The 27,519-nt window shown below is 38.9% G+C and overlaps 2 long non-coding RNA genes across 10 annotated transcripts in view; one reads left to right on the top strand and one right to left on the bottom strand.

The window, feature by feature from the left end:
* The window catches only part of LOC110261419, a 137,352-nt gene that overhangs the window by 48,653 nt on the left and 61,180 nt on the right, over positions 1-27,519 (bottom strand). The window contains exon 2 of one of the 9 annotated variants that reach the window (XR_002345476.1): positions 23,239-23,307. The exons of the other annotated variants lie outside the window; for them this stretch is intronic. This is a non-coding gene — a long non-coding RNA (uncharacterized LOC110261419). The remainder of the gene's footprint in view (positions 1-23,238; positions 23,308-27,519) is intronic. 9 annotated transcript variants of the gene reach the window in all.
* Positions 28-26,621, top strand: LOC110261420. Its single transcript, XR_002345478.1, has 3 exons — positions 28-642; positions 10,177-10,396; positions 26,284-26,621. It is a non-coding gene; the product is annotated as an uncharacterized LOC110261420 (long non-coding RNA).

Here is a 27,519-nt window from a genome sequence, read left to right as displayed (position 1 = left end):
GAACACTGTAAACTATCTATAGCAGAAAAAATAAAAATCATTATAAGTGAAAAAAAAAGATAGTAACAGATTTTTTAAGTTAATTTTCAAGGGGGAAAAAAGTGAGAGGCCATTTATATGATTTCATCATTTCTTCATCCTGCAAATGCTTCCTGAGCTCAATGTGTACCAGGCTCTGTGCTGTTGCTGGGGTTATAAAGATGAATGCAGCACTGCTGTCACTAGGAAGAGAAACACAAGGCCAAAGAAAGAAAGACTGTCACTTAGGTGAAAGGAACCAGAAGAGGGTGGGCACTTGGAAGCCGCTGGTAGAAGGAAGTTTGAAAAAGTGGAGTGAAAATGGCAAGCGCTGCCAGGAGGTCACCAGGTGTTTCATTTGGGAAGTAAGCAAAGTTCTTTGTTCTCCAGTAATCTTGGACTGACTTGAAAAGGGCTATGATTAAGTTAGACTTGTTGTATGCACAGCCTGGGAGTAAGGGTCCCTTAACAGCAGGAGGAAAAGGACATGGGGGGTGGGGAGCATCTCTAAACTCGCCTAAATATGCATCTAGAAAATCAAATGCACAAAGCAGAGGCTGAGGGATTGCTGACAGGGAAACCCAGGCCCAGAGTGGAGAGCTGGTTTGGTGGACAACGCCAGCTGTAAGTACACTCCTCCGAATTTGCTTGGACAGAATTTGCTGGGATCAAGAATGAAAAGAGGCTTGAGGGCTGCCTAGCAACGCTATGTTTATGCAATGGTCCCAAGGACGTGGAGGGAATAAGAGAAAAAAATCTTATTTCTGGAAAGAGGGTGCCAGAGAGCAAGGGCACTGCCTGTGACGGGGAGCCCCAGCTTGGCGGAGAGCCTGCCAAGGTTGTGCCCAGCCCACATGATACCCAGATTCTGCAGGCTGTGTGCTGACGTGGGAAATGGGCCTGGTGGGTCCCAGATTTCCCCAGCTTCCCCCACTAATCATAGCTCTTCTCGGCTTCTGCATTGTTTTCACAGCTGTTCAGCTGCTCCTGCTCGGTCAGGAGACAGACAGGCTGACTCCGAATCACAGAGCAGAGAATAATACTCGGGCCAAAGAAAGGGTGCACAAAACATGATTTTTATTGGTGGGGCGAGTGTTGAGGGGGTGGAAGGGAGATGGAAAAGATACAAACTCTTAACCCTTTTATTGGCTGATCAAATGTGAATATTTATTCCAAGAGAAATGAGATCGTAAATAGCAGTCTTTTGTCCAGGCCAGACCACAAAATCCCATTTAATTTTCAGCATATTCAGTTATACTCACAAACCTAATCAGAGAGCAGAGAGAGAAAGGAAACTTAATGATGTCAAGGAAAAGTGTAGCTGACATTCACGGATTGCTCACTATGGACTTACTACAATAGGTATATAATTTCATGACATCTACACTCTAAATCTATGAACTAGGTCTAATTGTCTCTCTGTACAGAGGAGGAAACTGAGGCATGAAGCAGTTAGTAACTTGCCCAAAATCATAGAATTATTAACAGCTAAGGCCATGCTTGTAAAAGAGGCACTCTGACTCTCAAATTAAGATTCTTAATCACCTTGTTACATCTTTCCTTTTAATTCCTCTGTGTTAGATTCCCATGGCTGCAATAAGAAATTACTACAAATTTGGTAGCTTAAAACAGTATGAATTACAGTCTTTAGGTCAGAAGTCTGAAGTCAAGTTTCGGTAAATTAAAATCAAGTTGTGACAGGCCTGGGTTCCTTCTAGAGGCTCCAAGGGAGAATCCAGTTTCTTGCCTTCTTCCAGATTCTAAAACCTGTTGACATCCCTTGGCTCATAGCCCCTCCTCCACCTTCAAAACCAGTAGCACAGCATCTTCTTGCTCCCTCTGCTTCCATCCTTACATCTTGCTTCTCATAAAAATCCCTGTGATTACATTTCAAGACCCACCCAAATAATCTAGGATAACCTACCCATTTCAAGGTCCTTAACTTTAGCAATGTAAGGAAATGTACTCACAGGTTCTAGGAATTAAGGCATCCACATTTCTCAGCCTCCCATAATGCCTAATAACATATGCATAGTTTAACCATGCTGTGTTTATGTATCTGTTTACTTTGTTTCCAACCACACTATAGGGTTTTTTTTTTGAGGACATGGCTCATGTTCTACTCATTTTTAAATCATTTTAGGATAAAACACTGAGTAGGCTCTCATAAATGTTTGTTGTGATTGACAAATGAATGATAAAAATACAAAGAATAGACTTAAATGTGACAGTAATTTAAGTTCATTTATTTGCATAACATACATGTTGTTTATAACAATAACAATAAAAAAAAAAAAAGCAGAGCAGAACCCAGCACATGCTGACTTTCGATAATCACAATAAAGTGAACTGAATGCTCTGTCCTTGAGTGGCATACCGTATGGAGCCTCCTACCTTTGCTCATTCTGTTCCCCTGCCTGGGATATCCTTCCTGCCTTTTTTCGTCCAGCTATTTCCCTTTTTTTTTGTTTTTTGGGTTTGTTGTTGGGGTTTTTTTGTTTTGGTTTTTTTTTTTTTTTTTTTTTTTTTTTTGCTTTTTAGGGCCACACCCTCAGCATATGGAAATTCCCACTCTAGGAGGCTCAAATCGGAGCTACAGCTCTCAGCCTACACCACAGCTACCTCATCGCAGGATCTCAGCCACGTCTGTGACCTATACCACAGCTCACTGCAACACTGGATCCTTAACCCACTGAGTGAGGCCAGGGATCGGATTCACATCCTCATAGATCTTAGTTGGGTTCCTTAACTGCTGAGCACAAAGGGAACTCCCATTTGGTTATTTCCTACTCATCCTTTCAGAATTAGGTCAGGGATCCCTTCTCCCAGAAAGCCTTCACTGATGCACACACATGCACACAGCCACACACAAGTGAGCTAGAGATGATGGGAATACTCACTAGAGCTGACTGTGCACATTTTTTCTCAACTTGTTACTTTGTAACATCCTGTTGATTGCCATAGCAGGTGTATTTACAACACAGATATTGGCAAATGCTACAAATCATAGTCTTTTCTTTAAGAGAGTCATTCTTCAATATTTACACCACTGCATACACACACACACATTCTCCATAGGCTTAGTCCTTACTTTCTCCAATGGATTATGTATCCATTGGTATTCCCTAATTACCTCTACCACACTATTCTCCCATTCTTTTATAATATTTTGTTTTTTAAATAAATATTATTGAAGTACAGTTACTTAAAATCTTGTGTTATTTTCAGGTGTACAGCAAAGTGAATCAGCCATACATAAGACTACCCATTCTTTTTGAGATTCTATAACATTTTGTTGATATTCCAATTGCTTTTCAAGTACCGCCACTGTCACATATTAGTGGAGAGGGCAGTGGGGAAAGGATTTGATCATCCCTTAAAGTTATGAAATAACTATTTGACAATACCTTAGTCCTTCCAATGATTCAACCAAGCAATTTGTGGACTGATCCTCTGATTCATTCCAGGCAAAAATTCACTCTTGCAAAGGAATTACCATCCCCTATTCCTGCATTTCCCATGAAGCAGCTGCAGGGACCACTGGGAAAGGAGAGGAGTATGGTCTGCTCACCCTTGACCATTCATTCTCATGCTCTTGTGCTTCTTCTTTCTCCTCCTTGCCTCATAGACTGGCTAACATTTCAGTGCTGGAGGTAGAGGAGCAGTCTATTTCCCAGGAAAATGTGAGGGACACAATTAGGAGTTCCAGTGACCTTTCCCCATCTCTCCTGTTACCAATATACTCATAGTCTCTGTATTCACCTGAGATAGGTGGGCACTGAGTCATGGACATGGTCCTATGGCATTCGAGTACTCTAAGACATTCAAGGACTTCTTCAGTCTGACTCCAGCCCCATATCTTCAATATCTGCAATAGTCACTGATAAACGTGCAGACCAGTCCTTCTACTCTGCCATCTTGTCTGGAATCCCTTTCCTTGTTGGCTGTTTTGATGAGCCTTTATCTGCTTCTTGGCAGTTATCAATTATAAAAACCTTCATAACAAAAGGAGCTAATGAGGAGTTCCCATCATGGCACAGTGGAAACAAATCTAAATAGGAACCATGAGGTTGTGGGTTCGATCTCTGGCCTCACTCAGTAAGTTAAGGATCTAGCATTGCCGTGAGCTGTGGTTTAGGTCACAGACGTGGCTCAGATCTGATGTTGCTGCAGCTGTAGTATAGGCCAGCAGCTGTAGCTCCAACTGGACCCCTAGCCTGGGAATCTCCAATATGCCACTGGTGCAGTCCTTAAAAAAAAAAAAAAAAAAAAAGGTTAATGAGCCTGCCTTCCAGCAGCAGAAAACATTCTTCTCAAGTGCACATGGAACGTTATCTAGGAAAGATCACATTCTGGGCCACAAATCAAGCTGTGGTAAATTTAAGAAAATTGAAATTATATGAAGCACATTTTCTGATCTCAATGCAATGATACTAGAAATCAACTACAAGATAAGAACTGCAAAAAACTCAAATACGTAGAGACAAAACAATGTCACTTAAGGATAGGAGGAAACCGAACAATATCTAGAAACAAATGAAAAAGAAAACACAACAAACCAAAACTTAAGGGATGCAGTAAAAGTGGTTCTAAAAGGGAACTTCATAGCAATATAAACCTTCTTCAGGAAACAAGAAAAATCTCAAAGAATCTAACCTTACACCTAAAGCAAATAGAGAGGGAAGAAAAAACAAAACCCAAAGTGAGTAGAAGGAAAGAAACTATAAACATCAAAGCAGAAATAAATGAAATAGGAGTTCCCACTGTGGCTCAGTGGAAACGAATCTAACTAGTAACCATGAGGATGCAGGTTAAATCCCTGGCCTCACTCTAGTGGGTTGAGGATCTCGTGCTGCCATGAGCCGGGGTGTATGTTGCAGATGTGGTTCAAATCTGGCATTGCTTTGGCTGTGGTGTAGGCCAGTGGCTGCAGCTCCAGTTCAGTCCCTAGCCTGGGAACTTCTATATGCTGCAGGTGTGGCAAGAAAGAAAAGAGAGAGAGAGAGAGAGAAAGAGAGAAAGAAAGAAAGAAAGAAAGAAAGAAAGAAAGAAAGAAAGAAAGAAAGAAAGAAAGAAAGAAAGAAAGAAAGAAAGAAAGAAAGAAAGAAAGAAGGAAGAAGGAAGGAAGGAAGGAAGGAAGGAAGGAAGGAAGGAAGGAAGGAAGGAGGAAGGAAGGAAAGAAAGAGAAAGAAAGAAAATGAAATGAAATAGAAATGAGCAATAGAAAAGATCAATGAAACATAAAGCTGATTCTTTGAAAAGATCAGCAAAATTGATAAGCCCTTAGTCAGACTCATCAAGGAAAAAAAGGGAGAGAGCTCAAATCAATAAAACGAGAAAAGAAAAAGGACATGTTACAATGGACATCGCAGAAATTCAAAGGATCATAAGAGACTGCTATAAGCAACTGTATATGCCAATAAAATAGATAACCTAGAGGAACTGGACAAATTCTTACAAAGGTACAATCTTTCAACACTGAACTGGGAAGAAATACAAAAAGGTGAATGGACCCATCACAAATACTAAAAGTGAAACTGTGATTTTAAAACTTCCAAAAAAACAAGTCTGGGACTAGACGGCTTCACAGACAAATTCTGTCAAATATTTAGAGAAGAGTTAACACGTAATCTTCTGAAGCTCTTCCAAAAAATTGCAGAGGAAACAACACTCCCAAACTCATTCTATGAGGCCACCATCATCCAAATAACAAAACCAGAAAAAAGATGCCATAAAAAAAGAAAATTACAGGCCAATATCACTGATGAACATAAATGCAAAAATCTTCAACAAAACACTAGCAAACCGAATCCAACAACAAAATAATAAAATACCTAAGAATAAACCTGCCTAAAGAGACAAAAATACCTGTACTCTGAAAACTACAAGATGCTGATGAAAGAAATCAAAGATGACACAAACAGATGGAAAGTTATACCATGCTTTTGGACTGAAGAATTCGTATCATCAGAATGACTATAATACCCAAGGCAATCTACAGATTCGACACAATCCCTAACAGATTATCAATGGCACTTTTCACAGAACTAGAAAAAAAAAATTAAAACTGTATGTAAACCCAAAAGGCCCTGAATAGCCTAAGCAATCCTGAGGGGGGGAAAAATGGAGCTGGAGGAATCAGACCCTCTGACTTCAGAGTACTCTACAAAACTACATCTTCAAAATAGGGTGGTACTGGCACAAAAACAGAAATATAGATCAATGGAACAGGATGGAAAGTCCAGAAATAAAGCCACACACCTATGGCCAACTAATTCGTGACAAAGGAGGCAGAATACACAAAGGAGAAAAATTCTCTTCAATAAGTGGTGCTGGGAAAATTGGATAGCTACACTTAAAAGAATTAATTAGAACATTTCCTCATACCATACATAATAATAAACTCAAGTGGATTAAAGACCTAAATATAGATCAGATATTATAAAATTCTTAGAGGAAAACATAGGCTGAACATTCTCTGACATAAACAGCAGCAAGATATTTTCAGATCCACCTCCTAGAGTAAAAACAAAAGCACAAATAAACAAATGGTGCCTAGTTAAACTTAAAAACGTATGCCTAGTAAGGGAAACCATAAACAAAACAAAAATACAACCTACAGAATGGGAGAAAATATTTGTAAATGAATGACAGACAAGGGATTGTTCTCCAAAATATACAAACAGCTCAATATGAAAAGAAAAAATCAACCCAATCAAAAAATGGGAAGATCTGGAGTTCCCATTGTGGCGCAGTGGAAACAAGTCTGACTAAGAACCACAAGGATGCGGGTTCGATCCCTGGCCTTGCTCAGTGGGTTAAGAATCCAGCATTGCCATGAGCTGTGGTGTAGGTCACAGATGCGGCTTGGACGTGGCATTGCTGTGGCTCCGGCGTAGGCAGGCAGCGACAGTTTGATTAGACCCCTGGCCTGGGAACCTCCATACTCTGTGGGTGCAGCTCTGAAAAAAAAAAAAGACAAAAAAAAGGGAGGATCTAAATAGACATTTCTCCAAAGAAGACATACAGATGGCCAAAAACACATGAAAAGGTGCTCAATATCCCTAATTATTAGAAAAATGCAAATCAAAACTTACACCAGCCAGAATGGCCATCATCAAAAAGAAGGTGGAGAGTGGGAGGGACTGGGAATTTGGGGTTAGCAGATGCAAACTATTGCATTTGGAATGGATAAGCAACAAGATTCTGCTATATAGCACAGGGAAGTATATCTAATCACTTGTGATGGAACATGATGGAGGATAATGTGAAAAAAATGTATATAAATGTATAACTGTGTCACTTTGCTGTACAGCAAAAATTGACAGAAATAAATACAGTAAATTGATTTAGTTATAGTTAATAACTATAATAAAATATAGTAAATCACCTATAATAAAAAAATTTTAAGTCTACAAACAGTAAATGTTAAAGAGGGTACAGAGAAAAGGAAACCCTCCTGCGTTGTTGGCAGGAATGTAAGCTGGTGCAACCACTATGGAAAACAGTATGGAGGTTCCTCAAAAAGCTAAAAGTAGAACTACCATACCATACAATCCCACTTCTGCTCATCTATCTCGAGAAAACAATAATTTGAAAATATACATGCGCCCCAATGTTCAACGCAGCACTATTTACAATAACCAAAACATGGAAGTAACATAAATGTCTATCAACAAAGGAATGGATAAAGAGAATGTGGTACATATGTACAATGGGATATTACTCAGCCATAAAAAGAATAAAATAATGCCATTTGCAGCAACATGGATGGACCTGGAGATGATAATAAAAAGTGAACTTAGACACTAAAAGATAAATATATGATATCATTTATATGTGGAATCTTTAAAAAAGGATACAAGTGAACTTATTTGCAGAACAGAAACAAACTCACAGACTTTGACAACAAGTTTATGGTTACCAAATGCTACAGGTGGTAGCGGGGAGGGACCGGGGATTTGGGATTGGCAGATGCACACTGTGCTATGTAGAATAATTGGTCACAGTGACATGCTCTATAGCACAGGGAAGTTACCCAATATTCTGTCATAATCTAAACAGGAAAAGAATCTGAAAAAGAAAGGATGTGTGTATATAACTGAATCACTTTGTTATACAGCAGAACGTTATCACAACATTCTAAGTCAACTACACATCAATAAAACTTTTAAAAATGAAACCATAAAACAAAAACAGCCAATTGGAGATGTTTAAACTTTTAAGGCATTTTAGCAAGCTCCTGCAAATCTTTCTCTGGTCCAGTAAGGTAAGAATAGTGTCTGTTTTATGGAGATTCTCCCAACTCTGGCCCTAGGAAAGGTCACAGCTTCCAGGATGCTAGGAATTAAGTGACTCACACTGACCGCCCAGAAGTTTCTGGGCCCTCACGGAACAAATAAAGATAACTTTGCAAAGCCTTTTGCTGGTCATAATCAGTGGGGTGCACTGGAATTAGCCAGATGTTCAACCGGCACCCCTGGTCCCAAATCTTCTGAATTCACCATCCATGATTTCATCAGCCCCTGCTGAAGGTCACACCACTACTAAAGTCCTATCCCTACCCTAACGATCTGGCCTGGAGATTTTCAGAATATTTTCCCCACTTAAGCATTAGACCTAAGCACTCATTTCTGGGTCCTTTAGCTGAGCTTCATTTGATATTGAGATGCTTTTGGAGATAGTTCCTCAGTGAGAAGAAGCCACAGACTACCTAATCTCACCATCAGAGTGAAGAACAGTCCCCAAAGGAGGAGAGTCCAAGGAGCTTGTGACCTCTCTCTCCCATTCCATGAATAAGAAATTCCAACCACAAAAGTTTTGTGTAAAATTTCCAAAAATAAATCAGTGGAAAGCAAAAATCATCATTTCAACTAATTCCTTGTTTAGACCAAATTATCTGCTCCTAACCACTGGTGCCAAGGCTACTTCATCTATTTAATACAGTGAGCTCAGGGCCTTAGACCCGCATGCATAAAAACACACAGGAGTCACAAATGAACTTCTCTGTGAAACAGAAACTGACTCAACGGATATAGAGGACAGACTTGTGGTTGCCAAGGGGGCGGGGGTAAGGAAGAGATGGACTGGGAGTTTGGGATTAACAGATGCAAACTATTAAATACAGAATGGATAAACAACAAGGTCCTACTATATAGCACAGGGAACTCTATTTAACATCCTGTGATGGCCATAATGGAAAATAATATGAAAAAGAATGAATCACTGAATCATTTTGCTGGACAGCAGAAATTAACACAGTATTACAAATCAACTATACTTCAATAAAAATAAATTTTTAAAATATGTATGGGATCCAAAATGAAGAACAAAATCTACAAATCAAGATGAATGAATTTTGAATTAAGTATGTACATATATGTAACATTTTGTCAGCTACTAGACTACACCTCTACTCATATGGTTATTTTTAATTACAGGAAACAGGAATGTGGCTGCATTTAATATGTTTGCAGAAATTTTAGGTAAGACCTTCCAAAGAAGGACTGTCAAGAACACTAGATGGAGTTTCCTTGTGGCTCAGCTGGTTAAGGACCTGGCATTGTTTCTGCCATGGTTCTGTTGTAGCCGTGGCCCAGGTTCCATCCGTGACCTGAGAATTTTCACATGCTGCAAATGCAGCCAAAAAAAAAAAAAATACCTAGAGTATCCCTGCCTATTCCGTGGCCCATGGTAGGTCCTTGACTAAAATCAAAGTTTATGTCCTCTCAAGGAGTGAAGAAGAGAAGGGGAAAATGGAACAATCCTTCGCCTCTACCAGAGGGTACAGCTGTCCCATCACTCACCCAGACTGCTCCCCATCCCCTCTCTCTGCAGGCACAGAAGCCTGCCCTGCACTCTGCGTTGTGGGTTGATCTTTCTCTGTCTCTTCTAGTCTCTGTCTGGGTCCCCCTTTCCATGGCAGGAATTACAAGTGAAGGAGATTACAAACCTCATTTATTTCCAGTGAGTAATCTCATTTTAGGCATCTCCAGAAAGGGGGACAGCCATCTCATGGGACAAACTGATGGGCAAATACTGAGAGCCCACTATATGCATATAATAATCACACACACACAATATAACACTATGTGCCCAGCAATATTCTAAATCTTTTTCGATTACATCATTAACTCTATCATTATGCCTGTTTTTCAGGTGAGAAAACTGCAGCACAGGGAGTAAACGCCCTGCCCAAATTCCCACAAAAAGAGACAGAGATCTTAATCGCTACACTGTCCCATGTGTCCACCCAGCTAAGAGGGACTCAACACCAGCAACAAACAGAGCAGCTGGCTCGACCCAACCATCATGTGAAGATGGCAGATGAAACTGGGCATCCCAGGACCACATCCTTGGATGACTCCTTGAGGGAGAGGTATTTCTGTCATTTCCATTATGTGATTTTGAGTCTCTGAGCAGCTCAGCCTGCACTTGGTCTCAGGTCTTTCCAATAAGGCGGCAGACTCACATGGCTCTGTTTGGCTAACTAGTTTATAGATTTTGTGCATCTCATCTCCCTGGTGAGATTTGAAAAGAAAATCTCCTCTAAGGCATGGAATCAAACCCACTGTAGTCTTAGAAAACACATCTGTGGATTCTCATTCCCTAGGTTTAAATTCCTGCTCTCTACATCGCAGCTGTGGCACCACAAACAAAATACTTAATTTCCCCGTGTTTCAGTCTCCTCAACTGTAAAATGGGATTAATAATGATATCTAACTATAGGGCTGCTAAAAACATTAAATAAAAGAATAACTCATGAAGAGGCTTAGCCCTTTGACTGCAGATGATAACTACTCGTTAACTATTAACAAAAACTAAACATTCATAAAAAGTCCCCAAACTGTACCTGGTACTATACATACATTATCTCATTTAATCTCCCATAAGGTGCTCCAGGGGATGCAACAGTATTAAAATATTACAAAAAAGTAAGTTTAGACTTAGAGAAGTTTAGAAAATTACCTAACCATATGTCTTGTAAAACTTGGAGCTGGAGTTGGAGCCCAGAATTCTTTCAGAAAGAACACAACTCCTCAGCCAGAGTTCCAGCACAATCCTGGCACAAGTGGCTCTATTTCATCTGGTGTTTGTTGACTGAATAAACAACTCTTAACTAAAGTATGATTTAAATAAAGTCAGGAGTATCCCTAAATTTTAGTTTTCTGATTACATTTTAAACTAAGTATGTGACCAGAGGTTTCATGCTAATCAACTATCTTTTTTTTTTTTTGGCTGTGCCCATGGCATACAGAAGTTCCTGGGCCAGGGATCAAACCTATGCCACAGTAGTGATCCAAGCCACAGCAGTGACAATAATGGATCTTTATCCACTAGGCTGGATCTTTATCAATGTCATTCATAATAAGAATAAACAAAATAAAAAGCTTACTATGTGCAATAAACTGAGCTAAGTAAGGAGTCTGGGGTTTTTTCCCCATCAGTCTTATTTGAGCCAGGGGTTGGGCAGGAGAAAAAATACATATGAAAGTGGTATCACATTATTTCTAGAACTGTAATTCATAGAATAGATTGCACTTACAATATTTGTTTGAAATAAACCATAGTAAGTTATACTTAGGTACTAGTCACTGCAACTAACCCATCAAAAGTAACCAGGACAAGAATTAGAGGCTCCTGATATAATCTGTATATTTATAAGAGGCTTTCCTTCAAAAGGTAGCTCCAACTCCGGATTCCAAGACCTTTATTTGAACTCTTGGCTGAGGCATAATTGACAGAGAGAATTAAAGGGGATATGAAGACCTGGGACTGAACTTTTTCAATAGTCTCAGCTCAGCTCACATTGCTTACGATATTAGAGGCTGCCGAGATGATATTAAATGATGCCGCACTGACAGAGATTAACAGAGTATGCAATTAGATTTAAATGCTGTAATTGGAACATGCTGTTAAGTGCCTACCATCAGTCCTGGGTCTCCCCTTATGGCAAGCGAGTCTCTCCTTGGGTTGCTCTGTAAATTTAACACTGTCCTTACCAGCCACAAATCCTCTACCACTTATGCAGAGAGAAAACAGGCCTGACATTATTATGAAATTGTCGTGTATTATGCTGCACACTTCTGTGCTACTTTTTTAGTGTTGAAACGTTTTCAAACTTAGTTAGCTTCTTCAAGCTTTAGAACAGCCTTACGAAGATAGGAGGACAGATCTTGCAAAAATTGATTTACAGTCTATTAAGCTACCCTGTGGACGAATCATGAATTTAAACTAGAACTTTTGACTCCAAATTCCATGTGCTTTCCATCATGCCATGTTGCCTTCATAGGCTGTGCCTCCTGAATGCTCTTCTCTCAGGAGGTGAAGGTCCTCAGTCCTGCAACAGGACAAGCTACCATATTCTGATACCTGTTACCCTCACACCCACAGGCCCTCACCAGTTGTACGACCTCTGTTAATCACTGAAGGTGCCACAAGATAAAGTCAATCCATCACCACGTGCTTGTTGACTACCTACTGTATGTCAATACATCAAAAATCACCATATAAAGTAAGGGGAAAAAAGGATCTTAAAATCTCATTGACTATTTCTGACTATTTGTGTGCTTTGGTTTGCTCACCTACAAAGCATAGAAATAAAAATAATGCTTAACATGTGCCAAGATAATTACTATATGCCTGGCTTTTTAGAGATGCTCTGTGTCACTAACTCTTGGATTTTAAAAGTTGGTTTTCAAACTGTCCACGTGATACAGCATTCCCAAACGATGCTGTAAAGGTCAGTGAGAAATGAAAAGGTTCATTGGGTGTGCCCTCCCAACTTCATCCAGAAAGAGAACCTGAAAAACTGGGGTTTGTTCATTAATCTGTTTTATAGATATTGTGTTTCTGAAAATAATTTTATTATACATGATTCAAAATTATATCATATCTGCATATCCTATACGTATAATAAATTACATATAATTTTGCATAATATATTGTATACTACATTATATATAATATGTATGGAATGACATTATATATATTATTAAAAAATTCAGAAAGTAGGAGTTCCCTGGTGGCTCAATGGGTTAAGGATCTGGCATTGTCATTACTGTGGCTTGGTAGCTACTGTGGCACATGTTCATTCCCTGCCCCAGGAACTTCTGCATGCTGCAGGTGTAGCAAAAAAAAAAAAAACGCAAAAAGTAGAAAGATGTATCAAATGAAAACCTTTCTCCTATTCGAATCCCACAGCTACCTGGTAACCTCTGTTCTAAAGAAAAACAAAACAACAACAAAGTTATCATTGTCATTAAGTCAAAGTCATTGTGTGTCCTATCAGAAATATTTTAATGACTATAGAAGCCAATAGGAATATTTATTCTTTTTTCTCCATTTTTCATCCATCCCATATACACTGTCGCACATCTTGACTTTTCATTAAAACATGAAACTTTGAGATCTTTCAATATCAGTTCCTAAGAAGTTTCAACTGCATAATTCCATTTAACCAGTCTTCTGTTGATGAATATTTAAGTTATTTCCAATTCTTTGCTGTGAAGGATAATATTGCTAATGTCATTTTTAATGTGCACAAATATATCCATAGTATAATTTCCTGGAAGTAGATTTATAGAGTCAAAAATGGATGTATTTGTAATTTTGTTTGATATTGTTTAAACTATACCAATTTATTTCCTACTACAGCATATAAAAGTGTTTCCACAAAGGGGGTTCTCTTGTGGCATAGTGGGTTAAGGATCTGGCGTTATCACTGCTGTGGCTTTGGTCACTGCTGTGGTGTGGGTTCAATCCTTGGCCAGGATGCCGCAAGCACGCAAAAAAAAAAATGTTGCCACTTGGTGTCATCAAATGTTTGAATGTTTGCCAATTTAATAGATGAAAATGGTATATAAGAATAATTTAAATTTTCATTTTTTTGTTATGCAAAAAAATCGATTGTCCCTTTTATGGAATCTTTAGCTTTGGATTTTCCTTTTCTCTGAGCTGTCTATGCATATCCTTTGCCCATTTTTCTTATGGCTTGATCTTTTCTACATTTCTCTGTAAGAACTATTTGTATATTAAGGACTTTAGCCTTTTGTCAGTGATAAATTGCAGATATTCAGCCAAGGGTCATTCATTTGGCTCTACTTAGAACATTTCTGCATACATATTTTTTTAAATATATAAAGTGATTTTTTTCTCTTCTGTCTTTTGCACTTTGTTTAATAATTGAAAAGATTTTTCCCATTCCCAGTTAATAAAATAACTCTCATATGTCTTCATCTATGACTTTTATGATTTAATGTTTTACTTTTAAATGTTTAAACCATTTGGAATTAATTTTAGTTTACAGTGTAAATGCGAATTCAATTATTTTCCCACTAAGACTGTACGGACTCGTCTGTTTCCTGTCCTTTCCACACACACGCACACATACACACAACACACAAACACACACAAACAGATTTGATTTGTTAACTTTATTATATCCTAATTTCTTTTTTTAATTTCATCACATGAAAAATTTATTTATATTTTTATATGTTTTTTATTCCCCAATACATTACTTTTTTTGTACCGTACAGCATGGTAACCACAAGTCTATTCTCCAAGTCCATTATTTTCTTTTCTGTGGAAAGCTTCCTTTGGCCATATATTAGATTCCAGATATAAGTGAAATCATATGGTATTTGTCTTTCTTTTTCTCTTCACTTAGTATGAGAGTCTCTAGTTCCATCCATGTTGCTGCAAATGGCATTATTTTTTCTTTTTATGGCTGAGTAGTATTCCATTGTGTATATAAAAAAAAATCTTCTTAATCCAATCATCTATCAATGGACACTTTGGTTGTTCCATGTCTTGGCTATTGTGAATAGTGCCACAATGAACATGCAGGTGCATGTGTCTTTTTCAAGGAATATTTTGTCCAGATATATGCCCAGGAGTGGGATTGCTGGGTCATATGGTAGTTCTATGTATACTTTTCTAAGATACCTCCATACTGTTTTCCATAGTGATTGTACCAGCTTACATTCCCTCCAACAGCGTAGGAGGGTTCCCATTTCTCCACACCCCATCCAGCATCTGTTGTTTGTGGACTTATTAATGATGGCCATTCTGACTGGTGTGAGGTGGTATCTTGTGGTAGTTTTGATTGCATTTCTCTAATAATCAGTGATGTTGAGCATTGTTTCATGTGCTTGTTGGCCATCTGTATATCTTCTTTGGAAAAATGTCTATTCAGGTCTTTTGCCCATTTTTCAATGGGGTTATTGTTCTCTGTTTTTGTTTTTTGTTTTTTTGCTTTTGAGTTGTATAAGAGATTAAGCCCTTGTCAGTTGCATCATTTGAAACTATTTTCTCCTATCCTGTAAGCTGTCTTTTTGGTTTCGTTTTGGTTTCCTTTGCTGTGCAGAAGCTTGTTAGTTTGATGAGGTCCCATTGGTTTATTTTCGCTTTTATTTCTGTTGCTTTGGGAGACTGACCTGAGAAAACATTCATAAGCTTGATGTCAGAGAATGTTTTGCCTATGTTCTCTTCCAGGAGTTTGATGGTGTCTTGCCTTCCATTTAAGTCTCTAAGCCATTTTGAGTTTATTGTGGTTCATGCTGTGAGGGTGTGTTCTGCTTTCGTTGATTTGCATGCAGCTGTCCAGGTTTCCCAGCAATACTTGATGAAAAGGCTGTCTTTTCCCCATTTTATGTTCTTGCCTCCCTTGTCAAAGATTAATTGACCATAGGTGTCTGGGTTTATTTCTGGGTTCTCTATTCTGTTCCATTGGTCTGTCTGTTTTGGTACCAGTACCACACTGTCTTGACGACTGTGGCTTTGTAATGATGCCTGAAATCTGGGAGAGTTATGCCTCCTGCTTGGTTTTTGTTCCTCAGAATTGCTTGGGAAATTCTGGGTCTTTTGTGGTTCCATATAAATTTTTCGATTGTTTGTTCTAGTTCTGTGAAAAATGTTATGGGTAAGTTGATAGGGATTGCATTGAATCTGTAGATTGCTTTGGCTAGTATGGCCATTTTTGCAACATTAATTTTTCCCACCCAGGAGCATGGAATATCTTTCCAGTTCTTTACATCTTCTTTAATTTCCTTGATGAATGTTTTATAGTTCTCAGCATATAAGTCTTTCATCACCTTGGTCAGGTGTATTCCCAAGTATTTGATTTTTTGGGATGCAATTTTGAAGGGTATTGTATTTTTGTATTCCTTTTCTAATATTTCATTGTTAGTATACAGAAATGCCACTGATTTCTGAATGTTAATCTTATATTCTGCTACTTTGATGAATTTGTTGATAAGTTCAAGGAGTTTTGGGGTTGAGTCCTTAGGGTTTTCTATATACAGTATCATGTCATCTACATACAGTGACAGTTTTACCTCTTCTCTTCCTATTTGGATGCCTTTTATTTCTTTTGTTTGTCTGATTGCTGTGGCTAAGATTTCCAGTACTATGTTGAATAAGAGTGGTGAGAGTGGGCATCCCTGTCTTGTTCCAGATTTTTAGTGGGAAGGCTTTCAGCTTTTCTCCATTGAGTAGTATATTTGCTGTGTGTTTGTCATAAATGGCTTTGATTTTGTTGTTATGTTCCCTCTATATCCACTTTGCTGAGTTTTTATCATGAATCGATGTTAGTCATGGTGAAATGTTTTTCCACATCTGTTGAGATGATCATGTGGTTTTTGACTTTTCTTTTGTTAATGCAGTGTATAATGTTGATTGATTTGCATATGTTGAACCATTCTTGTGCACCTCGGATGATTCCTACCTGGTCGTGGTGTATGATCTTTTTTATATGTTGTTGGGTTTGGTTGGCTAAAATTCTTTTTTGACAATTTTTGTGTCTATGGTCATCAAAGATATTGGCCTATAGTTTTCTTTTTTGGTGGTATCTTTGTCTGGTTTTGGAATTAGGGTGATGGTGGCAACATAGAATGTCTTTGGGAGTGTTCCTTCAACCTTTTGAAAAAGTTTAAGGAGGATGGGTATAAGTTCCTCTTCATATGTTTGGTAGAATTCACCTGTGAAGCCATCTGGTCCTGGACTTTTATTTGTAGGGAATGTTTTTATGACATATTCGATTTCATTTTTAGTGATGTCAGTTTAATTGATCTATTTCTTCTTGATTCAGTTTTCGCAGGCTGTAAGTCTCCAGAAAGTTGTCCATTTCTTTTAGGTTATCAAATTTGTTAGCATGTAATTGTTCATAGTATTCTGCCATGGTTTTTTGTATTTCTGTAGTATATGTTGTGACTTCTTTTTCATTTCTTATTTTATTTGCTTTTTTTTCTCTCCTCTTCTTGGTGAATCTAGCCAGAGGTTTGTCAATTTTGTTTACCTTTTCAAAAAACCAGCTCTTGGTTTTATTGAGTTTTTCTATTGTTTTTTTTAATCTCTATTTTATTGAGTTCCTCTTTATCTTTATGATTTCCTTCCTTCTGCTGACTTTAGGCTTTGTTTATTATCTTTTTCTAATTCATTTAGGTGGTGAGTTAAGTTGTCAATTTGAGACTTTTCTTCTTTTTTGAGGAAGACCTGTATTGCTATGAATTTCCCTCAGCAATTCCCATAGATTTTGAATAGTTGTGTCTTCATTATCATTTGTCTCGAGATATTTTTTAATTTCCTTAATTTCCTCATTAACTCATCGGTTTTTTAGTAGCATGTTGTTTAGTCTCCTTGTAGTTAGTTTTTTCTCATTTCTTTTCCTGTGGTTGATTTCTAGTTTAATGCCATTGTGGTTAGAGAAGATATTTGAAATAATTTCTATATTCTTAAATTTGCTGAGGTCCTAATTTCTATATATATATTTGAATCCTAACTATATTTGGATATTCTATTCTTTTCCATTGGTCTTATTTATTAGCCAATACCTCGCTGATTTGTTAAAGCTGTATGATATCTTTTAATCTCTTCTAGAACAGGTACTCCTTTATTACATCTCTTTTTCTGTGTTTTCTGACTATTCTTATTTGCTTCTTTTTCCACAAGAACTTCCAAAAATTATTTTGGTATTTTTATTAGACTTACATTCAATTTATAAATTAAGGCAGGGGAAAATTGCAGCTTTATTACATTGAGTCTTCTTACCTAAGAACTTAGTACATGCTTTCTATTTTTTCAGCTCTTTTGTCAAATTTCAGAAGTATGTGTGTGCTTATATGTGTGTTATACACATATAAACAAGTAACAGGTGTGTGCTTGCTTCTATACGTGTATGTAATATATTACAGATGCATATAGTTTGTAAATACATAAAAGATATGGGATGTTGCATCAATCAGTTGCCTTTCACTAGCTCTGGAATATCATCATAGAAATTATGCCATTAGATCTATTATGATGAATAATTTTATTAATATATTATTTTATCTTGATTTATCATTATATTCCCAGAATAACTCCTCTTCCTTATGGTGCAGTATTCTTTAATATACTGCTGGGTTCCGCCAGCTAATGTTTTATTTGGAACTTTCGCATCTTGATTACAAGAATCTTTTAAAATACAAAAGCATTGACTGGTCGTTCTTTAATTTCCCTTTCAATTCTAATATCCATTGAGGAAAATCCAAGAAAGAGTATGAGAACAATTAAATATCACACAGTTTGGTACTGAGCATAAGACTAAAAAGGAATTAAAAGAATTTTAACGCTCTCTGGGCTTACTACATTTCCAGCACAAAATGGTGCACAATGTTGTTTTAAAAGTAAATAAATGAGCAAATATTTATTGAACATTAGAAGGTACATGACACCATGCAGAATATAACCTCGACTTAGAGGGCCCCAGAGGCTAATGTGATGGGCTATAAAGAGCATGCAAGCACACCTGCAATCTAACCCCACCTCTGCTGCTTGGTATATGAATGGTCATCGACACAACACGTAACTCATTTTCCTCATTTTTGAAATGAGAAGAATAACATGTAGCATACAGTTTGCGGTGAGCAGTAAGTGAAATATTCTATGGAATTAGCAAGTATATTGCTTGGTAAAGAGCAGATTTTTCAAATAAATTATTTCTTTTCCCTACTCTTTCCTCTCCTTCCATTATTAAGAACATATACTCTAGTATAAGGAATAAAGCAAACCTAACCCCAGTGACCTAACCACAGTCACTGCCTAAAGGTGTGACCATGGGCATGTTCTCTAAATCACCAAATCTTAGCTCCCTTGTCTGTAAAATGGGAATAATAATACTTCATACAGTTGGTGTGAAGACTGAGACAATACCCTTTAAGCATCTGTTACAAAGTAGCAATTGTTTCCCAGCATCCTTTCTTCATTCCTGAAGTTGCTTGCTGACAGCTGGTGTAGGGATTACCTACTGGCTGCCAAGAATTCTCCTTCTCATTCAGACTCCACTCTGCAGAGTGAAGAATTCCAGCTGTCTGATCAGGAGACATGACAACAGGAAGCCCCATCCCACTTTGCTCTCTCCCCTTACCTCCAACCCTCCTGGACACTTAGACCTATCATTGTGGTCCTTAATTATATGCTGTCATATATGGTCACTCAATTGTTGGCCCATTAGGTTCTACTCACCAAAGCACCTTGTCTCTTACTGTTCTATCTCTTACTGTTTTATCTCTCGAAGCAGCTCTCCCTGGATTGAACCCAAGTAATTAAATGCTGTAAATCTTGTAATTTTAGGATAGGAAGGTTATGGAAATGTGTGATGTGTGACTCCTCTTGGCTACAGTTGATTGATTTGTTTGAAAATTCCACCAAAAGATTCTACTTCCCATTATAAACCATCTCACTGGAAGGCTCCCTCCCCTCCTAGAGCCTTTGTAAGGCTCTTCTATATCTCTAGAATATGTCTCCCCACACCCTCTCTTTCTTTTTAGTTTTAGTTCTACTTCTATGATACTTAAACATCTCGGATAGCTTGCCTCTTCTAGGAAGCCATCCTCAACCACCCAGGCTAGACCAGTATCCCCTACAGTATACCGTTAGAGCTCCTTGTACTCTTTCCTTACTGCAATTATCACTTATTGAAAAATAAATATCTTTCCCACCCACTGACTATAAAACCCCAAAGGCCAGAAACAAATCTATTTTTGTACACCATATTACCACTAGCACCTGGTCCATAACTGGCTTTTAATGATGATGGCTGAATTAATTAGTTAATGGATTAACCTCTGCTAAATGCTTCCTAGGGAGGCTAACCCTAGATCAACCATGAAATAAGCCCCAATCTTTTGGCCCCCTTACCAAATATCTTACCTTTTGATGGAAGCTAGCCTACAGTTAACCATCTCCCACTGATCCACTACTTGGGAAGAATCTGTCTTTCCCTTTCCTCCCAGGCAAGCCATCTACCCCATCCCACTCCCACCCACCAAGGTGTGCACACCAGACACACATGCAGCTACATACATCCTGAGAGTTCCCTCTGCCAATAGCAAACTTTCTATGCATTTTCTGGGTGATATAAATAATTTCTCTATATATGAGTGCCTTAGGTAGCAATAAATCCTAGAGTTCTCTCAAGGCTGAGGCCAGTTTGCATTTGGATCCATTCGTCACCCTTCCCCCATGCTGTATCGCAGCAGGGACTCACCTCTACAGCCTGCATCTCCCAGGAGAGGTTCTGAGCAGATCAAGGAGCAAGAAGAAAAGGGAAACTGGAGCATCCTCCACCCCTTCTCTGTGCCTTAGAGCCACGTCACTTCCATAGTACAGATCCCATCTGATAGGCCTGCCATCCTCAGGATTCTCCCTGTGAAACCTGCCCTTGGGCCTCAGAAACCCTTGCCACCCTTGGCCCCTCTAAACTGGGAGGGTAGGGGCTTCTTGCTGCTATAGATCTTTGTGTTGCCGCCTTACCATCCCTTGTTGGCTCTCCACCTTTTCTAGTACCTGTGTAGCCAGTTCCCTTAAAGTGTTTTTTTATTTTTCCAATTAGACTGACATAAGTGAAGACGACAACAGAAAGCTAGGATAACTATACCCTATATTTCTTCTTTTTTCTTTTTATGACTGCACCTGCAGTATAGGAAAGTTGCCAGACTAGGGGTTGAATCGGAACTGCAGCTTCAGGCCTATGCCACAGCCGCAGCAACACCAGACCCAAGCCACATCTGTAACATACACCACAGCTTGCAGCCACACAGGATCCTTAACACACTGAGCAAGGCCAGGGATCGAACCTGCAACCTCATGGAGACTATGGCAGGTTCTTAACCTGCTGAGCCACAATGAGAACTCCATATTCCCTATATTTCTATTTCACTCTGCAATTATTTGTGTGCCTGTCATTTCTACCTTACAAAACAGGCACCAAGTGTTATACATTTTCTCTTACCACACCAACTCCCAAAGTACCGTCTACATATTAAAACTTCCATAAGTATTTGTTGAATGAATGAATGAATAAATGAATGAATGAATGGATTGAATCTTGGGAGCTGTAATATCTTAAGTGTTTAAAACTTCCATGTATATCATATAGTTGTTATACATTAATTAGAATCAGTCGATAAGTACCTTCCTCGATAGCACACAAATCTGAAAGTAATGTAATTAATTCAAAATTACATAAGCAATCAAGGTGTGCTTACTTTTCCATCAATCAAGGCATAATTACTTAGCTATGAGAAAGCTCAAAAGGGGTTTGTATAGCCTTTAATGGGGCTTACATAGCATATGACAACCAGGAATCAGCAGAGCATTGTTGAAAGCACTAGACAATTAAGGCAGCTTAAACATCAGGCTTATAAAAAAAAAAAAAAAAAAAAAAAAAAAAAAGGTCTATTTCTTCTCAGACACTGTTACAATTTTCTTAACAAAATGTCATGAAGAGATGAGCAGATTATGTATTTGGATGCAATTTCATATAAATATATACACATGCGCACACACACACACACCACCACCAACAACAAAAAAATAAAACAAGTAGATAGATAATATATGGATGCATGCATTAAGATAAGAGGGAACAGAAAGAGAGATTTAAGAGTTCCATAGCTTAGCTTATGTTTCCTTGCAAAAGCAGAACTGAGAGTAGGACTTATGTGCACGTAATCTCTTTAAGAGGTTTTTGTGGGCTGAATTATGTTCCCTCAAATCCACATGTTGAAGTCCTAACCCCCAATATTTCACAATGTGACTATATTTGGAGATGGGCCCTTTGAGAAAAGATAAGGTGGAATGAAGTCATATGAATGGGCCTTAATCCATTATTCTTGGTCTTCTTATAAGAAAAGGAGATTAAGACACAGACATCCACAGAGGAAGGACCATGTAAAGACAGAGAGAAGACATCCATCTACAAGTCAAGGAGACAAGGAGAAAGGCTCCAGAAGAAATCAACCCTGCCAACACCTTGATCTTAGACTTCTCCCCTCCAGAACCCTAAGAAAATTAATTTCTGTTAAACCACCCAATCTGTTGTATTTCTCACCACAACTCTAGAAAATACAGAGGTAGTCCGAGGGAACAGAGTGAAGTTCAAGGGTGGATGAGGGAAAGTCGATAAGACTATGTATATTCTCAATTCTATCGCCTATTCTTCGTCTATATGGTTTCAAATTCCTTGTCATCATACACTTACTCATTCAGCAAACATATATTGAAACATCAGTTAGGTACTGGGTCCAGCCTTACACACTCAGGAGAATGAGGAGGCAATCCCTGCCTTTGTTGTAGGAACTTAGCTATAAGATCCAGCCTATGATCCTAGAGGCTCTGTCCTCAGAGCACTTTAAGTAGCAACATACTTACTTTAGAATCCATAGAATTTACTAGCCCCACACATTCACACACCACCACAACCTCCCTCCAGAATTCTCTGCTATCCCATGTGTTTAGATTTCTTCAGCTTTATATTTCTAGAACTTTCTCGAACATTGCTTAAAAATCAAATAATTAATATTTATCATAAATAATACCAATACCTCCTACATGGATTATATTTTAGCAGCATCATGCAGCAGCAGGAAGTCCCTTTCATTTTCACTTTTCAGGATTGTCTAACTTTTAGACCAAATCTCTAACTAGAAATAATTACTCCAAAGTGAGCAGGCAAGTGGGTAATATAAGGTCGGTTATTTCTGATGTTACTGACAGCAGTTAAGAATATTGTATAGCCCTCACAAAAGACTACTGGCACAGAGCATGTCAGAAAGAAAGGATTCTATATGTCTTGACTTAGCCCACCGCTGTGTTTATAAATGAAAAACCAGACAGTGCATCATTGTAGAAATAGCCTGGATTTAAGGTCACCCAGATCTGGGTCCAAATACATACTCAGCCATTAAGTCCCTATGCGACCTTGTCAACCAAGTCACTTCACAGTTCTGAGCCCAGGTGCTCCACCTATAAAATAGAAATAACACCTGGTTCATAGATTTTCCATCGTCTTTGTGATCTTTCCTACCTAGGTCATGTTGAGTAAAATGGTAATCTCATCCCCCAAACACTACCTCCCTCTCTCTTCCCTGCTTTTATGTTTCTCCTCAGTTCTTTCACCATCTGATGCTCCATATATTTCTATGATTCAATCTCTCTCTTTTCACTTAAATGTTACCGCCACTAGAATGTAAACTCCAAAAAACCCTTGATTCTTTCATTTATCCTTAGCACATAGTGAGAACTCAGTAAGCATTTGCTGAATGAACCAGTGAATGAATGGATGGATGCATGCAAGCACAGGTGCATGGATGGATGCATAGATAAATAAAACATTAAAAGAAACTCATTAAATATTAGCCAAATGAAGCAAAGGGCCACAATCTACCTTAAATAACTCGCAGAATAGTAACAGTACCACATAGAGACACAATCAACAAGCTGTGTTTTTTTCCCTGTGGCGAAGACAAAGATTTGGCTGAGACTTGACCACAAAGTGCTTTTTTAACAAGGGCATCAATTATTCTGGGTGAGTATCTTCTCACTGGCATCCTAAATTTCTCATAAGCACCCAGTTGGCTGGCAGGCAGCCTTATTTAATATCAACCCCTGACCCTTGAAGAGCAGTCCTTTGCTCAAAGCACTTTCAGATATACATTCTATTAAAGCGCCATAATCTTTGAAGAAAAAGCCTCTTCCCACCACTTCTATCTTGTGTGTTAGGAAGGAGACAAAGCTTACAGCCAGAACATGTCTCAAAGAGAAATGAGGCCAGCAAAGGAGAGAAAATGTGCAATAACGAATTGGGAGTAAAGCCAAAAAAATAATGTCTGTTCCTGTTACTATGACCTCACTTTTAACCCTCAGGCTGATTCGGCCTAGGATAAAGCATGGGTACCACAGAGATGGTGAGGGATGAAAAGGATGCTTTCTAGCCACATGCACTAGTAAACTAAAGACTGGCAGTCAGGAAGATCACAGAAGTTTTGGGCAAATGCTCCTCACAACCCCACAGCAGATGGACAAGTGTTTCTCCAGTGACTAGGTGAATGAATGAAATATGTGTTGGTGTTTGTTCCTAAATATTTATGAAGCAGCTCCACTGCACCAGGGCTGTGTTAGGCACCAGGGCTACAAAGATGAACAAGACATATAGAGGGGCTTGGGCTATACCAGTGATGAGCAGACATTTTTGAGCCTTGGACTCTTCCCTCAAAAAGACAAAAGCCCAATATGTAACACAATTCTGAGCTGAGCTGCTCCAAATTGAAACAGGTTGTGTGTGGAGGGGATGGTGGGGAATAGGGGACGGGATCTTCAGTGCAGTGTCTAAGGAAGCCCTGTGGATCCTCAGAGCATGTTTGAAAGCACTAATCTGATAGCCATTCAGGTGCTTCTGTGACAATGATGCTAGGGTTCTGTGGTTTATACATGAAGCTTGTTATGAGAGAGAAGGATCTGAGGGGTCGAAGATGAAGAGGAAAAGATTCTGAACTCAGAGTGTTCTCCACAGAGGATGCTGCTTTAGAGTTCCTCAGAAGTCAAGAGTTTGCGGCAGGAGGCCCTCGTGGACATTAGCCATTTATGTTGGCCACCTAGCATGGGTCTTGTAGGAGGCAGAAATGCTAGATACTTGCTTTCCCAGACTCATGTGCATCTAAGGCACAGGAGTGAACCAGCACCTAGGGACGTAAGTAGGTGTGTCCTCTTCTTTACCCTTCTCTTCCTTTCCCTCCTTCCCTCTCCTCCCCTCCCTTCTCCCCTCCTCTCCTCTCCCTCCCTCTCCTCTACTCCCCTACTCTCCCTCCTCTCCTTTCCTCACCTCTCCCTAGCTGTACTTCAGCATCTAGGTTTGCAAAATTCCATCCTGACAGAGTCAAGCAGTATTGTGGCTCTCACAGCACTTTCCTCATCAAACCAGAGGAAAGATTCCCCTCAAGCCTGCTCTGTGGCCCCCAACACTTCTGTCAGCACAGGTTGGTCAAGTGGGAGCCTGAGAGACAAGTGCCCTGTTCCTTTATAAGCTCACCTCAAGTCAAACCAAAAGACCGCCTAAAACGAGGCTGCAAAAGGAAAAATTCTAAAGAGTTGCCAGTGGTATCATGTGAGAATAGTCTTGAATTCTCTCTTTCAATACATGCCTTTAAAAAACTAGAAATTTTCCTACCCCTAAGCTTCAGTATTTATATTTTGGGACATGTCAGCCAAAGACAGTGGCTTTGTCCTGCCCAGAACTTTAGGCAAGAGTCAAATGTTCTGGGAAGCCATTTTTCATTTGGGAAACTCCTTAAAGAGGAATCCAGGTGGCCTTCAGCCTGATAGCCAAGCTGTTGACAAAGCACCAGCATTTCTGATATTTCCTGGACACCAATCCATATTGCTTTAACAGGATTCATTGCATTGAACTTGATATTCCCTCCAAAACCATCAATCCAGTCTCAGCTACTTCTGTTGGTCAGAATTGACTTGGCAGCTGTACATAGATTCAGAGAGGAAAATATTCTCCTGTGTTAATTAAACAAATGTTGACCAGGAAATAAATTTCTCATTAGAGAATTAGAAGTTAGGAAAACAGAGTTCTTATGCTGGACTTGCCAATTTCCAGTTTTGAGAAGTTGCTGATCTCCATCTGTGAACCAAGGAAAATATATTTCATGGAATTTTTCCCTATCCCTGGCCTCACTCAGTGAGTTAAGGATCCAGCCTTGCCATGAGCTTTGGTGTAGGTCACAGACGCAGCTCAGATCCCACATTGCCGTGACGGTGGCTGTGGTGTAGGCTGGCAGCTGCAGCTCCTATTTGACCCCTAGCCTGGAAACTCCATGTGCTGCGTGTGTGGCCCTAAAAAGGCAGAAAAGAAGAATAGATATGAAGGAGAGAGGAAATCTCCCTCAAAGAAATTTACCTGCTATTGTTATTTCTTTGTCATGGTTGTTATTACAGAGTCAGAAGAAAGTGTGACCAGAGACTTTGAGGAGGCATGTGCATGGGAAATCAGGGAAGATGTGATGATGGAGAAGAAAGAGCACATTGAATTAAGAAGATTCTGCTTCCCACCAGCCATGTGATTGTAGACCATCTATTTCAGCTTTCCAAAACACCATTATATGACCTGTACCACAGGGACTATATTATGGGGATTAAATGATATGATGAATATAAAAGCCATGGGTGCACTGCCTCTTTTTTTTTTTTTTTTTTTGTCTTATTTAGGACCACACCTATATCAAGGTTTGCAGGCTAGGAGCTGAATCAGAGCTGTAGCTGCTGGGCTACACCACAGCCACAGCAACGCTGAATCCTTAACACACTGAGCAAGGCCAGGGATCAAACCTGCATCCTCACGGATGCTAGTCAGATTTGTTTCCACTGAGTCACGACGGGAACTCCAATGCCTCGTTTTTAGTATGAACTCAATCAATGTTCTTGAAGCTTTTCAAAATGTTCTACCAGGTGTTGTAGTTCAGGTAAAAGGGTTATTCCCCCATTTTAATTTCTGTTTCCTTTTTAGGTCTCCAGTGAAAGGGCTGCTGTTATATCAGTGCCTTTTTAACTCCCCAATGTCAGGAATTATTTTCTGGTCTATCGCAAAATCTCCTACAGTTTTAGCTTTTCTGTTTGCATGACTAAATTATGATCCGATCAGTCTTTATTGGATATATTTAAGTTCTGGCTTTTAGGAGACTTTGCTTACTTTCAAGGCCTTTCTTTGGAAAGAGGGATCCATTTCTGGGTCAGTCCCTTTCTGGGTCATTCCAGTTTCTTTTGTCACCCAGGATAAGCATTTAAGTTCCAATTATTATGTGTAAAAGTTAACTATAGGTCAGGTAACCCTGGGTCATATGTACTCAAAACTTCTACATTCTTATATGAATAGTTTCTGGCCATGTCTGGACTTGGGGAAATCCTTAATTCAGCTTGGAGTCATGGTTTCAATTCTGCTGTGGCCTGCACCTCCATCTCATGGGTAAGATGGATGTTAGAGTTCCCCTGTCATACATGGTCTTGCTATCAACTCTTTATATAGTCTCTCAGTCTTTCAAATTTGCTAGTTCATTTCCCACCAATTGTCCCTGTTCTTTGTGTTTATAATTGCAAAAGTTTGGCACAATCTAAATATCTATCACTAGGGGATTATTGGTGGCTGTCTAATTTGTACCATCTAGTCCCCTAATGTTA

The sequence above is a fragment of the Sus scrofa genome, chromosome 6 (assembly GCF_000003025.6).
Source record: "Sus scrofa isolate TJ Tabasco breed Duroc chromosome 6, Sscrofa11.1, whole genome shotgun sequence".
Taxonomy (NCBI): domain Eukaryota; kingdom Metazoa; phylum Chordata; class Mammalia; order Artiodactyla; family Suidae; genus Sus; species Sus scrofa.
Note: the sequence above shows the minus strand (reverse complement) of the source record. Positions and strands in the feature narration are given on the sequence as shown.